This window comes from Lepisosteus platostomus (genome assembly GCF_059453375.1).
Source record: "Lepisosteus platostomus isolate fLepPlt1 chromosome 5 unlocalized genomic scaffold, fLepPlt1.hap1 SUPER_5_unloc_4, whole genome shotgun sequence".
NCBI lineage: Eukaryota > Metazoa > Chordata > Actinopteri > Semionotiformes > Lepisosteidae > Lepisosteus > Lepisosteus platostomus.
Window position 1 is genome coordinate 84,635 of NW_028291474.1, and position 12,939 is coordinate 97,573.

The 12,939-nt window shown below is 48.5% G+C and overlaps 1 non-coding gene across 1 annotated transcript; it reads left to right on the plus strand.

Moving 5' to 3' along the window:
* Positions 1–12,621: 12,621 nt before the first annotated feature.
* On the plus strand, positions 12,622–12,709 carry trnay-gua (transfer RNA tyrosine (anticodon GUA)). Its single transcript is given in 2 exon segments — positions 12,622–12,658; positions 12,674–12,709. It is a non-coding gene; the product is annotated as a tRNA-Tyr (tRNA).
* The last annotated feature ends 230 nt before the right edge of the window (positions 12,710–12,939 follow it).

Here is a 12,939-nt window from a genome sequence, read left to right on the forward strand (position 1 = left end):
CAGCATCCACCTGGATGATGCGACGGCAGCCATAGTGCGCCAGAACGCTCACCACACATCAGCTATCAGTGGGGAGGAGAGCAGAGTAATGTAGCCAATTCATAGAGGGGAATTATTAGGAGGCCATGATTAGTAAGGGCCAATTGGAAATTTGGCCAGGACACCAGGGTACACCCCTACTCTTTTCGAGAAGAGCCCTGGGATTTTTAATGACCACAGAGAGTCAGGACCTCGGTTTTACGTCTCATCTGAAGGACGGCGCCTGTTTACAGTATAGTGTTCCCCTCACTATACTGGGGCATTAGGACCCACATGGACCACAGGGTGAGCGCCCCCTGCTGGCCCCACTAACACCTCTTCCAGCAGCAACCTTAGTTTTTCCCAGGAGGTCTCCCATCCAGGTACTGACCAGGCTCACACCTGCTTAGCTTCAGTGAGTTGCCAGTTGTGAGTTGCAGGGTGATATGGCTGCTGGCACCGACAGAGCCGACAGAGCTCGACCTGGTCTGTCGGCACAGCCCAATTGCAAATGATCGGCTCCGCGTACAGAAGGAACGTGCGTTTGGTACAAGAGTGCACGAAGGCACCGGAAATACATTGGGAACAAATGACCGGTCGCTCAAGACCTCTGTGAAGTACAGGAGCGTGCAAAACGAGGCTGTTTCCGCCCGGTCTCGAACCGGGGACTTTTCGCGTGTTAGGCGAACGTGATAGCCGCTACACTACGGAAACCTGTAGGGACTGCTGCTGGTGTCTCGCTTGCGTTTCGGGCTGAGAAAGGGACGCGTCACTTTAGGCAGGTGGCGCTGGAGAGAGGAACAAAGGGCGCGATGAAACAAAATGCCGAAACCCGGGATCGAACCAGGGACCTTTAGAGCTTCAGTCTAACCCTCTCCCAACTGAGCTATTTCGGCAGTGCGCATAGCCCACAGCCACCTGCTCCAGCCTTCCTGTGTTGTGGCATGAGCGCACCAAGAGTAGCGGGAGAGTGTTGCAGGAACGTCACTCAGAAGGAAAGCCACCCAGCTGCGCCCTCTGAGCTCTGTCCAGCGCATCTTCCTCGCATTGACTCCTGCCTGCGACGGGCAGGAAACAATTAGCAAGAACAGAACGACACGCCATGGGTGTCTCATGACCGCACCTTAGGTTGTGACACGTGCAGGTGTGAGGGGTTGCCGGGCTACTTTGGAGCAGAGCTTGGGCGGAGGGGGGGCGGGAAAGCAGACAAAGAGGTGACACCTCAAGGTCTGCACGATCACAGCTCTCCGCCGCCCCAGGCTTCCGCTCGATAAGCTACTGGACACACCCGCCCCTCCTCACACAGACCGTGGAAAAGCCCCCGAGTGGGAGGGCTCGCTCTTCCTCCCAGGAGCTCTTGGACACGACGCCCAGACAGGGCGCGGGGACCCGCCGCCTGCAAACACGGCTCCAGGCAGGACTCCACTCCGCAGGAGCCGCAGAGCAGAGGAGATGAGGGCAGCTTAGCTCCTGTGCAGAGACCTGAGCTGTTGTTGCTGTGGATGCTGTCTTTTCTGCACTCGGGGTAGGAGTGAATGTTGAGTTGCACTTAGAAATGAAGCAGAGCACTTCAACGGCACGGGTGTGTGTGTGTGTGCGCCCTGGTGATTCTGGGAGACAGATCGAACCTGGGCTAAAAGAGAGGGGGCTTAGCCCTCTTCCATTTGCTAGTTCAAAGTTGTACAACCCCTTTGTATCTGCTAGGCGGCGCAGTCGTCGTGCACAAAGAACACTTTGAAAAGCGTCAAAGGCAAGTCATTCCGAGTTGGTCGTTTGTATTTTCCGTTCAGACGCGAAATGCTGAAATGATCTCTTGGCTCCTCGGTTGTCATTTCTGCTCCGTAAAGGGATCACAGCACGCGTCGGCTTCCAGCATGCTGGGTCGGGACACGATGCCGGGGGTTGGAGGGAGCAATGTCTTTCTCGTTAGTATAGTGGCAAGTATCCCCGCCTGTCACGCGGGAGACCGGGGTTCGATTCCCCGACGGGGAGTAGCTTTTCTTTCACCTCCTTAGAGAAATGACTGCCTTTCACTTCTCTGTTTTCTTTCACAGCGTCGTGCACCTTTTCATTGCTCTCGCTTTCAGGAACTCGACATCAGGAAGCACATTGAAGTGAAAGCAGGAAGCGCTGCGACATGCACTGTGCAGATCCCGCCACACTAAGAGGTGAGTGGGTCTGTTCGATCACAGCGCTAGGCGAATCCCCAATCCCCTTTTGTGCGTGGCGACAAACGATGTCTGTTTCCACCCAGTTTCGAACCAGGAACCTTTCACGTGTGAGGCGAACGTGATAAGCACTACACTACGGAAACGATGGTAAGACGTGCCCAGCGGCCCAGCGCTGAGCTTCGCCAATGCGATTCAGCTGCTTCCAGTGCCTTTATTGGAGTGCGCTGATGGACCGTGCTCTCTCTCCAGAGACCAGCACGCCTGTCATGGACGGAGCAGGAAAGGCGGCGCCACATTCTACAGCCCTCTCCACGCAATCGACGAAATCGGGCTACTGAAGTGGAGAAAATCGCCTCTCCAGAAAGTTCAAATATCATCTTGGAGACTATAAGTCCTATTGCCGAAGGTCAGCCCTGTCTACCAGAGTAACCCTCCCACAGCGATGATCAGCTCGTCTCACACGCGAGAAGTTTCGGTTGGAAACAAGCGCCCCCTCTTCTCGCACGTTTTGCACGTTCGAGTAGTTTTAATGCGGCTCTTTCGTACACGGTGCTGATTTTTTGGAAAGCAGGAGGCAAAACCGAGTCGAACCGCCTGGGTGAAAACCAGGAACCCTAACCGCTAGACTATATGGCAGCGAACAACCATGCTGTTCCCGGCATCATGCAAGCAAACTACATAAATATGAGAAAACACGCAAGAGAGTTGTCACTCAGAGTGTCGAAGGGTCGATGTATACAGGGGCTCAGTTGAAATGTAACATCAGGACTTTTCCGAATTATGTCACACGAAGAGAGCACAGCCCTTTCCGCCCTGTCACGTGTGTCTCGGTAACTTGCTGTGATCGTAAAGTGGTCAGGACTTTGCGTTGTGGCCGCAACAACCCCGGTTTGAATCCGGGTCACGGCAGAATAGGGGCGTCTGCTTTTACTACTTGCACGAATGAAGGCAAAAAAAAGCCAATCGATGTGAACGAACGGCGCTTTACAGAGGAGTACTGCCTGACTGGATCGTTGATGAACGACAGAGGCCACTCCGACCTCTTCTCGGTTTTCTTCAATGACTTACTAAGGATCTTCTTCACATTCGCCCATGCAGGGGAAGCCAGTTACACCAAAGCAAACACAGGAAAGTGCATTTCAAGCAGAGACCAGGAGGGACTTGTTTACACAGAGAGTGGGCGGAGAATGGAACAATGCACCCCACCCCGTTTGCTGGAGCCGATTCTTGATGAGATCTTGGGCTCACTAAGAGGCCCCCGCTGGATGCTAATCTTTCTGTTGTTCTTGCCGGTCCTGCGCTGCTTTTGAGCCGACAGAGCTCGTCCTTGTCTGTCGGCACAGCCCAATTGCAAATGATCGGCTCCGTGTACAGAAGGAACGTGCGTTTGGTACAAGAGTGCATGAAGGCATTACTTCTCCCAACCAGTTGATATCAATTTAATTCCTAAGGGTTATGTACTTGTTTTGAGTATCTAATGTAGAAGTTGTAAACAAGTTCAATTACGAAACGGTCTAAATGAATGATATACCGAACTTATGTCCTCTTGATATGTGTAACTCTTTGTAACTGAATGAATTTATATCATTTGTATTCTGATAACCCTTACGATAAGATCTGTTAGGTTTGCATGCATATTTTATAACTTAATAAATGTATCCTCGTGTATTAGTACCTGTGTGTGCTTTGTTTGAGTTATATCGCATGGTTGGATTCTAATACCATTAAAATAATCAATTTTGTGATTTACTGCTACAATTAATAATTGTCCCAGTAAATGCCCAAACCCCTACAGAACTGGTGCCTCGTGAGAGCACACTACAACAGTGTGTGATCTCCTCTCCCAGCCTGAGGAGCAGACAGCGAGCCTGTCTCTCAATAATACTAATAATACAGTGTGTGATTCCCTGCCCCAGCCAGAGGAACAGACAGTGAGCCTGTCTCTCAATAATAATAATACAGTGTGTGATCTCCTTTCCCAGCCTGGGAAACAGTGAGTCAGCCTCTCAATAATTATAATACAGTGTGATCTACTGTCCCAGTCTGAGGAACACACAGTGAGCCTGTCTCTCAATAATAATAATACAGTTTGTGACCTCCTGTCCCAGCTTGGGGGACAGTGAACCAGACTCTCAATAATAATATTACAGTGTTATCTACTGTCTCAGCCTGAGGAACAGTGAGTTTATTTGTCAATAATAATAATACAGTGATCTCCTGTCCCAGCATGAGGAACAGTGAGCTTGTTTCTCAATAATAATAATACAGTATGATCTCCTGTCCCAGCCTGAGGAACAGACAGTGAACCTGTCTCTCAATAATAATACAGTGTGTCATCTCCTGTCCCGTGCCTGAGGAACAGTGAGCTTGTCTCTCAATATTAATAATACAGTCTGATCTCGTGTCCCAGCCTGAGGAACAGTGAGCCTGTCTCTAAATAATAATAATACAGTGTGGGATCACCTGTTCCAGCCTGGGGAACAGACAGTAAGCCTCTCTCAATAATAATAATACAGTGTGTCATCTCCTGTCCCGTGCCTGAGGAACAGTGAGCTTGTCTCTCAATATTAATAATACAGTCTGATCTCCTGTCCCAGCCTGAGGAACAGTGAGCCTGTCTCTAAATAATAATAATACAGTGTGTGATCACCTGTTCCAGCCTGGGGAACAGACAGTAAGCCTCTCTCAATAATAATAATACAGTGTGTGATCTCCTTTCCCAACTTGAGGACCAGAGAGGAGTGAGCCAGTTTCTCAATAATAATAAAGCAGATTATGATCTGCTGTCCCAGCCTAAGGAACAGTCAGGAAAGAGAAGGTCTTTCTATAATAATAATACAGTTTGTGATCTCCTGTCCCAGCCTGAGGAACAGACAGTGAGCATGTCTCTCAATAATAATAATACAGAGTGTGATCTCCTATCTCAGCCTGGGGAACACTGAGGCTGTCTCTCAATACTAATAATACAGTGTGTGATATCCTACCCTAACCTGAGAAACAGACAGTGAGCCTGTCTCTCAATAATAATAATACAGTGTGTCATCTCCTGTCCCAGCCTGAGGAACAGTGAGCTTGTCTCTCAATATTAATAATACAGTCTGATCTCCTGTCCCAGCCTGAGGAACAGTGAGCCTGTCTCTAAATAATAATAATAATACAGTGTGTGATCACCTGTTCCAGCCTGGGGAACAGACAGTAAGCCTTTCTCAATAATAATAATACAGTATGTTATCTCCTGTCTTAGCCTGAGGAACAGACAGTGATCCTGTCTCTCAATAATAATAATCCAGTGTGGAATGTCCTGTCCCAGTCTGAGGAACAAACAGTGAGCATGTCTCTCAATAATAATAATATAGTGTGGGATCTCCTGTCCCAGCCTGGGGGACAGTGAACCAGTTTCTCAATAATAATAATACAGTGTGATCTACTGTCTCAGCCTGAGGAACAGTGAGTTTATTTGTCAATAATAATAATACAGTGATCTCCTGTCCCAGCATGAGGAACAGTGAGCTTGTTTCTCAATAATAATAATACAGTATGATCCCAGCCTGTCCCAGCCTGAGGAACAGACAGTGAACCTGTCTCTCAATAATAATACAGTGTGTCATCTCCTGTCCCGTGCCTGAGGAACAGTGAGCTTGTCTCTCAATATTAATAATACAGTCTGATCTCCTGTCCCAGCCTGAGGAACAGTGAGCCTGTCTCTAAATAATAATAATACAGTGTGTGATCACCTGTTCCAGCCTGGGGAACAGACAGTAAGCCTTTCTCAATAATAATAATACAGTATGTGATCTCCTGTCTTAGCCTGAGGAACAGACAGTGATCCTGTCTCTCAATAATAATAATCCAGTGTGGGATGTCCTTTCCCAGTCTGAGGAACAAACAGTGAGCATGTCTCTCAATAATAATAATATAGTGTGGGATCTCCTGTCCCAGCCTGGGGAACAGTGAGCCAGACTCTCAATAATAATACTAATATACTGTGATCTACTCTTCCAGCCTTAGGAACAGACAGTGAGCCTGTCTCTCAGTAATAATACTACAGTGTTGGATCTCCTGTCCCAGCCTGGGGAACAGTGAGCCAGACTCTCAATAATAATAATAATACAGTGTGATCTTCTTTCGCAGCCTGGGGAAAAGACCGTGAGCCTATCTCACAATAATAATAATACAGTGTGTGATCTCTTGTCCCAGCCTGAGGAACAGACAGAGAGCCTGTCTCTCAATACTAATAATACAGTGTGTGATCTCCTTTCCCAGCCTGAGGAACAGACATTGAGCCTGTCTCAATAATAATACAGTGTGTGACCACCTGTCCCAGACTGAGGAAAAGACAGTGAGTTTGTCTCTAAATAATAATAATACAGTGTGGGATCTCCTGTCCCAGCCTGGGGAACAGTGAGCCAGACTCTCAATAATAATAATAATAATAATACAGTGTGATCTACTGTCCCAGCCTGAGGAACAAACAGTGAGCATGTCTCTCAATAATAATAATATAGTGTGGGATCTCCTGTCCCAGCCTGGGGAACAGTGAGCCAGACTCTCAATAATAATACTAATATACTGTGATCTACTCTTCCAGCCTGAAGAACAGACAGTGAGCCTGTCTCAATAATAATACAGTGTGTGACCACCTGTCCCAGACTGAGGAAAAGACAGTGAGTTTGTCTCTAAATAATAATAATACAGTGTGGGATCTCCTGTCCCAGCCTGGGGAACAGTGAGCCAGACTCTCAATAATAATAATAATAATACAGTGTGATCTACTGTCCCAGCCTGAGGAACAGACAGTGAGTTTGTCTCTCAATAATAATACAGTGTTATCTCCTGTCCCAGCCTGGAGAACAGACAGTGAGCCTGTCTCTCAATAATAATAATACAGTGTGTGAGCTCCTGACCCAGCCTGGGGAACATACAGTGAGCCTGTCTCTCTATAATAATAATTCAGTGTGGGATCTCCTGTCCCAGCCTGAGGAACAAACAGTGAGCCTGTCTTGAAATAATAATAATACAGTTTGGGATCTCCTGTCACAGCCTGGGGAACAGTGAGCCAGACTCTCAATAATATTAATAATAATAATACAGTGTGATCTACTGTCCCAGCCTGAGGTACAGACAGTGAGCCTGTCTCTCAATAATAATATAGTGTGTAACCACCTGTCCCAGACTGAGGAAAAGACAGTGAGTCTGTCTCTCAATAATTATAATACAGTGTGGGATCTCCTGTCCCAGCCTCGGGAACAGTGAGCCAGACTCTCAATAATAATAATACAGTGTGATCTACTGTCCCAGCCTGAGGAACAGACAGTGAGTTTGTCTCTCAATAATAATAATACAGTGCGTGATCTCTTGTCCCAGCCTGGGGAACAGACAGTGAGCCTGTCTCTCAATAATAATAATAATACAGTGTGTGATCTCCTGTCCCAGCCTGAGGGACAGTGAGCAGTCCTAATAGTTACCGCTTTCCTCATTTAGCTCAGCAGCTTTTATTTCGCCTGAAGCGCAAGCAACTTGTGAGAACAGGTTGGGTTTGCTGTTCTCAACCGGCTCGGCATCTTTGTGTCATAGCGCCGCAACGGTGTGTTTTCCTTCCTTCTCTTTTCAGCCCGGAAGAAACATTTTACTTGTTCCTTTTGTAGCCTATGCATGCCGACGCCTGTGTTGTGTTGTGGATTTTCTCCTTCTTGAATTAGTACTCCTCCTCCCTCTCTCTACCTACCTCTACCTCTCCCGCTCTCTACCTCTCCCTTTTCCCCTCCCTACCTCTCTCCCTACCTCTACCTCTCCCTCTCTCTACTTCTCCCTCTCTCCCTAACCCCCTCTCTCTTCAACTCTCTCCCTCTCCCTCGCCCTCCACCTCTCTCCCTCTCTCTACCTCTCTACCGCTCTACCTCTCTCTACCTCTCCCTACCCCTCTCTGCTCTTTCTCTCACTCTGGAGTTTATTTTCCAGACAGAAATCCAGCTCCGTCCCTCCTGTGGAAGATTGGTGATGTAGGATGAGAGCCCCTAACCGAGAGCACTGCAGCGGCAGGTTCTGTTGTCTGTTTCAAATCCGCCCGCGATGAGACACTGAGGAGAAATGAAGAGCCCTAGAAAATCACCCGGGAAAGAGACTTTCAATGTAGGAAAAAAAAGTCGTTAGTAACAGACATAATATGTTTGTTTTGTTTTTTTAATCGCTGCGATGTGTGACTAAGCTCATACGACTAAGAGTTGCCCCCTTTGTCAAGATCTGGTAACCTGCTCGTCGCTGGTGGGCCAGATCGTGTCCCCCGTCACTATACTGGGGCATTAAGACCCACACAGACCGCAGGGTGAGTGCCCCCTGCTGGCCCCACAGAGAGGGAGAGGTAGAGGTAGGGAGAGAGGTAGGGAGGGGAAAAGGGAGAGGTAGGGAGAGAGGTAGAGAGAGGGAGAGGTAGAGGTAGGGAGAGAGAGGAGGAGTACAAATTCAAGCAGAAGCCTGAGTGGAGCACTGTCGTATGAACCTGACATCAATCCCTCAACTTTCTGCATAAAGCAGTGTCTTATGGCCATGACATCCCACCCCCAGCACTCTCAGTGGAAAGCACTGTCGTATCCCACCTCCTCCGCTCTCTGCTAAAAGCAGTATCTTCAGGCCCTGACATCCCACCCCGCCAGTCTCTGCGTAAAGAAGTATCGTATGGCCCTGACACCCACCCCTCCACTCTCTGCGTTAAGCTGTGTTGTCAGGCCCTGACATCCCACCCCCGCCACTCTCTGTGTAAAGCAGTGTCGTTAACCCCTGACATCCCACCCCCGCCACACTCTACGTAAAGAAGTGTCGTATGGCCCTGACACCCACCCCTCCACTCCCTGCGTTGAGCTGTGTTGTCAGGCCCTGACATCCCACCCCCGCCACTCTCTGTGTAAAGCAGTTTCATATGGCCCTGACATCCCAACCCCGCCACTCTCTGTGTAAAGCAGTGTCATATGGCCCTGACATCCCAACCCCACCACTCTCTGTGTAAAGCACTGTCGTATGGCCCTGACATCACACCCCCACCACTCTCTGCAGAAAGCAGTGTCGTCTAGCCCTGACATCCCACCTCCGCCACTCTCTACGTAAAGAAGTAACGTATGGCCCTGACATCCCACCCCCACCACTAACTGCGTAAAGTAGTATCGTCAGGCCCTGACATCCCACTCCCGCCACTCTCTGCGTAAAGAAGTGTCGTATGGCCCTGACACCCACCCCTCCACTCTGTGCTTAAAGCAGTGACGTCAAGCTCTGACATTCCACCCCCTCCACTCTCTGCGTAAAGCACTGTTGTATGGCCCTGACATCCCACCCCCCCCCACTCTCTGCGTAAAGCACTGTCGTATGGCCCTGACATACCACCCCCGCCACTATCTGCGTAAAGCAGTATCGTCAGGCCCTGACATCCCATCCCTGCCACTCCCTGCGTAAAGAAGTGTCGTATGGCCCTGACTCCCACCCTCCACTCTCTGCATTAAGCAGTGTCAATAGGCCCTGACATCCAATCCCCGCCACTCTCTACGTAAAGAACTGTCGTCAGGCTCTAATATCCCACTTCCTCCGCTCTCTGCGTAAAGCAGTGTCGTACAACCCTGACATCCCACCCTCGCCACTCACTGTGTAAAGCAGTGTCGTATGGCCCTGACACCCACCCCGCTACTCTCTACGTAAAGAAGTGTCGTATGGCCCTGAGACCCACCCCTCCACTCTCAGCATAATGCAGTCTCGTCAGGCCCTGACATCCCACCCCCTGCACTCTCTGCGTAACGCGGTATCGTCAGGCCTTGACATCCCACCCCCTCCACTCTCTGCATAAAGCGGTGTCTTACTGCCCTGACATCCAACCTCCGCCACTCTCTGCGTAAAGCAGTATCGTCAGGCCCTAATACACCACCCCTGCTAATTTCTGCGTAAAGCAGTATCGTCAGGCCCTGACATTCCACCCCTGCCACTCTCTGCATAAAGAAGTGTCGTATGGCCCTGACACCCACCCCTCCATTCTCTGCATAATGCAGTGTCGTCAGGCCCTGACATCCCACCCCCTGCACTCTCTGGGTAAAGAATTGTCATATGGCCCTGACACCCACCCCTCCACTCTCTGCATAAAGCAGTGTAGTCAGGCCCTGACATCCCACCCCCTGCACTCTCTGCATAACGTGGTATTGTCAGGCCTTGACATCCCACCCCCGGCACTCTTTGCATAAAGCAGTGTCTTATGGCCCTGACATCCCACCCCCTCCACTCTCTGCATAAAGCGGTGTCTTACTGCCCTGACATCCCACCCCTGCCACTCTCTGGGTAAAGAATTGTCGTATGGCCCTGACACCCACCCCTCCACTCTCTGCTTAAAGCAGTGTCGTCAAGCCCTGACATCCCACCCTCGCCACTATCTGCGTAAAGTAGTATCGTCAGGCCCTGACATCCCACCCCCACCACTCTCTACGTAAAGAAGTGTCGTATGGCCCTGACACCCACCCCTCCACTCTCTGCATAAAGCAGTGTCGTCAAGCCCTGACATCCCACCCCCTCCACTCTCTGCGTTAAGCAGTGTTGTCAGGCCCTGACATCCCTCCCCCTCCACTCTCTGCGTAAAGCACTGTCGTCAGGCTCTGACATCCCACCTCCTCCGCTCTCTGCGTAAAGCAGTGTCGTACAACCCTGACATCCGTCCCCCACCACTCTCTGCATAAAGCAATGTCGTATAGTCCTGACATCCCACTCGTGCCACTCTCTGCATAAAGCACTGTCGTATGGCCCTGACACCAATCCCTGCACTCTCTGCATAAAGCAGTGTCTTATGGCCCTGACACCCACCCCTCCACTCTCGTCGTAAAGAAGTGTCGTATGGCCCTGACACCCACCCCTCCACTCTCTGCATAAAGCAGTGTCGTCAAGCCCTGACATCCCACCCCCGGCACACTCTGCGTAAAGCAGTATCGTCAGGCCCTGACATCCCACCCCTGCCACTCCCTGCGTAAAGAAGTGTTGTATGGCCCTGACACCCACCCATTGCGTTTAGGTTGCAGCTTTTCCTGGAGACCATTGTTTAAATCCCACTTCTGACAAAGGAGAAACGATAAAATCCGTATGTAGAAAGCATCTCGCATTTCACGTGTTTAATGTTAATTGTCTCAGTGGTTGCCTCAGTGAATGATGGATCTTCTCTCTTGCAGGGTGACGGCAAACTTCTTCAGAGAGGGAGTCTCCCACGCACAGCTTTTCTTCATCAAGAGCAGAGACAAAAGAAACAGACTTCAAACTGAAATTAATTACTTCTTGAGCATTTATGACCGTCTTTAAAAAGCTGAGAGCAGGCGAAAACGTCTTTCGAAATCAGGAAATGTCTGCTGACAGTAAACAGCTCCTCTTCAGTACAGTGCTAAGTACCCCTGTTTGGTGCGCGGCAGAACGGGATACGTTTCTGTGAAAGGGCTATGGTTTATTTTTTTTAATTGTTGAATCATATTGAAATGTTAAAGAACGGAGGGAAAATGGCTGTTGACCAGGATGGCTGAGTGGTTAAGGTGTTGGATTTAAGATCCACTAAGCAAATGTCCATGTGGGTTCAAACCCCACGCTTGGTATGTTCTTGTAAATATTCTGAAGTGAGAGATAACTTTGAAGACTTACACTATTTAAATGTCATTTCACTTAATTTCAGTTCTCTTCACTCCCTGGGATAACTGAACTCACAATCGCATACTGAAGGCTTTACATGCATTATCTGTGATACAGCTTCTAATAAGAATGGAATTAAAGTGTATTAATAATAAATGACATTGTTTTAAATAAACATGTATTGATAAACTTCATAATTAATAAAAGTGGTGTGACAGGAAAGCAAATTAAATATTACAATGATATTCCAAGCAACTGATGCGTAAATTCATTATGTCACGACAATTTTATTCCCACTATAAAGGGTAATATTCTAATGTAGATCCAGTGTTCCGCTTAGTCTGCTTCTGAATTTCTTCATTTCAGTCTGTCCTCTATTTCAGTAACCTCTAAAGGGCACAGGATTGGGTTCCTTGAAGTTAAGAACAGGTTAATTAAGGAGCTGTGGACTGATTTCTGCGGCGGAGTTCGTTGTAGTCTTAAGTTAAAGAATTCTTCGATTTTAAGAAAAAAGACAGGTATGTTTTGTGTCTCATGCCGATCCTCTTCTCGATCCAAATGAAAGGTTTAATATGATCCCTCGAGAAAGAAAAGAGTCAATTTCCGCCTGGAATGATTGATGGCCCGCCAAACATTTTGTAATATCCCCGGAAGTGTATACAGTAGAATCCTGGTTCGTAGCTTAAATTCAAGGTAACCAAGACTAAGGAAAAGAGTTGGAAACCTGATGTCTTACTGGGATTTAAATAACCTGGAACATTTAACTACATTGTGCAGTGTGTGCGAGGAAACAGCTCCTGTTATCCCTTCGATAGCTCAGATGGTAGAGCGGAGGACTGTAGTAGGAACACCTGGGAATCCTTAGGTTGCTGATTCGACTCCAGCTCGAAGGAAGGCGACTTTTGTGTACTTTAATCAAAGACAATAAATAACTATCACTCACAAGTTGATCAGAAGCTCAATAAATGACGAAGCAGAGGCTCCTGTTCCGAATTCCCCTCACGTCTGATGGTCTTGTTCTGACCGAGATCAATCTAAATTGGTGGAAGGGATTTTAACTAATCTGGTCTTTGAATTCAGGGACTGCTCTGTCTGCTTTGTAATTCAAAAAGAGATACCAATG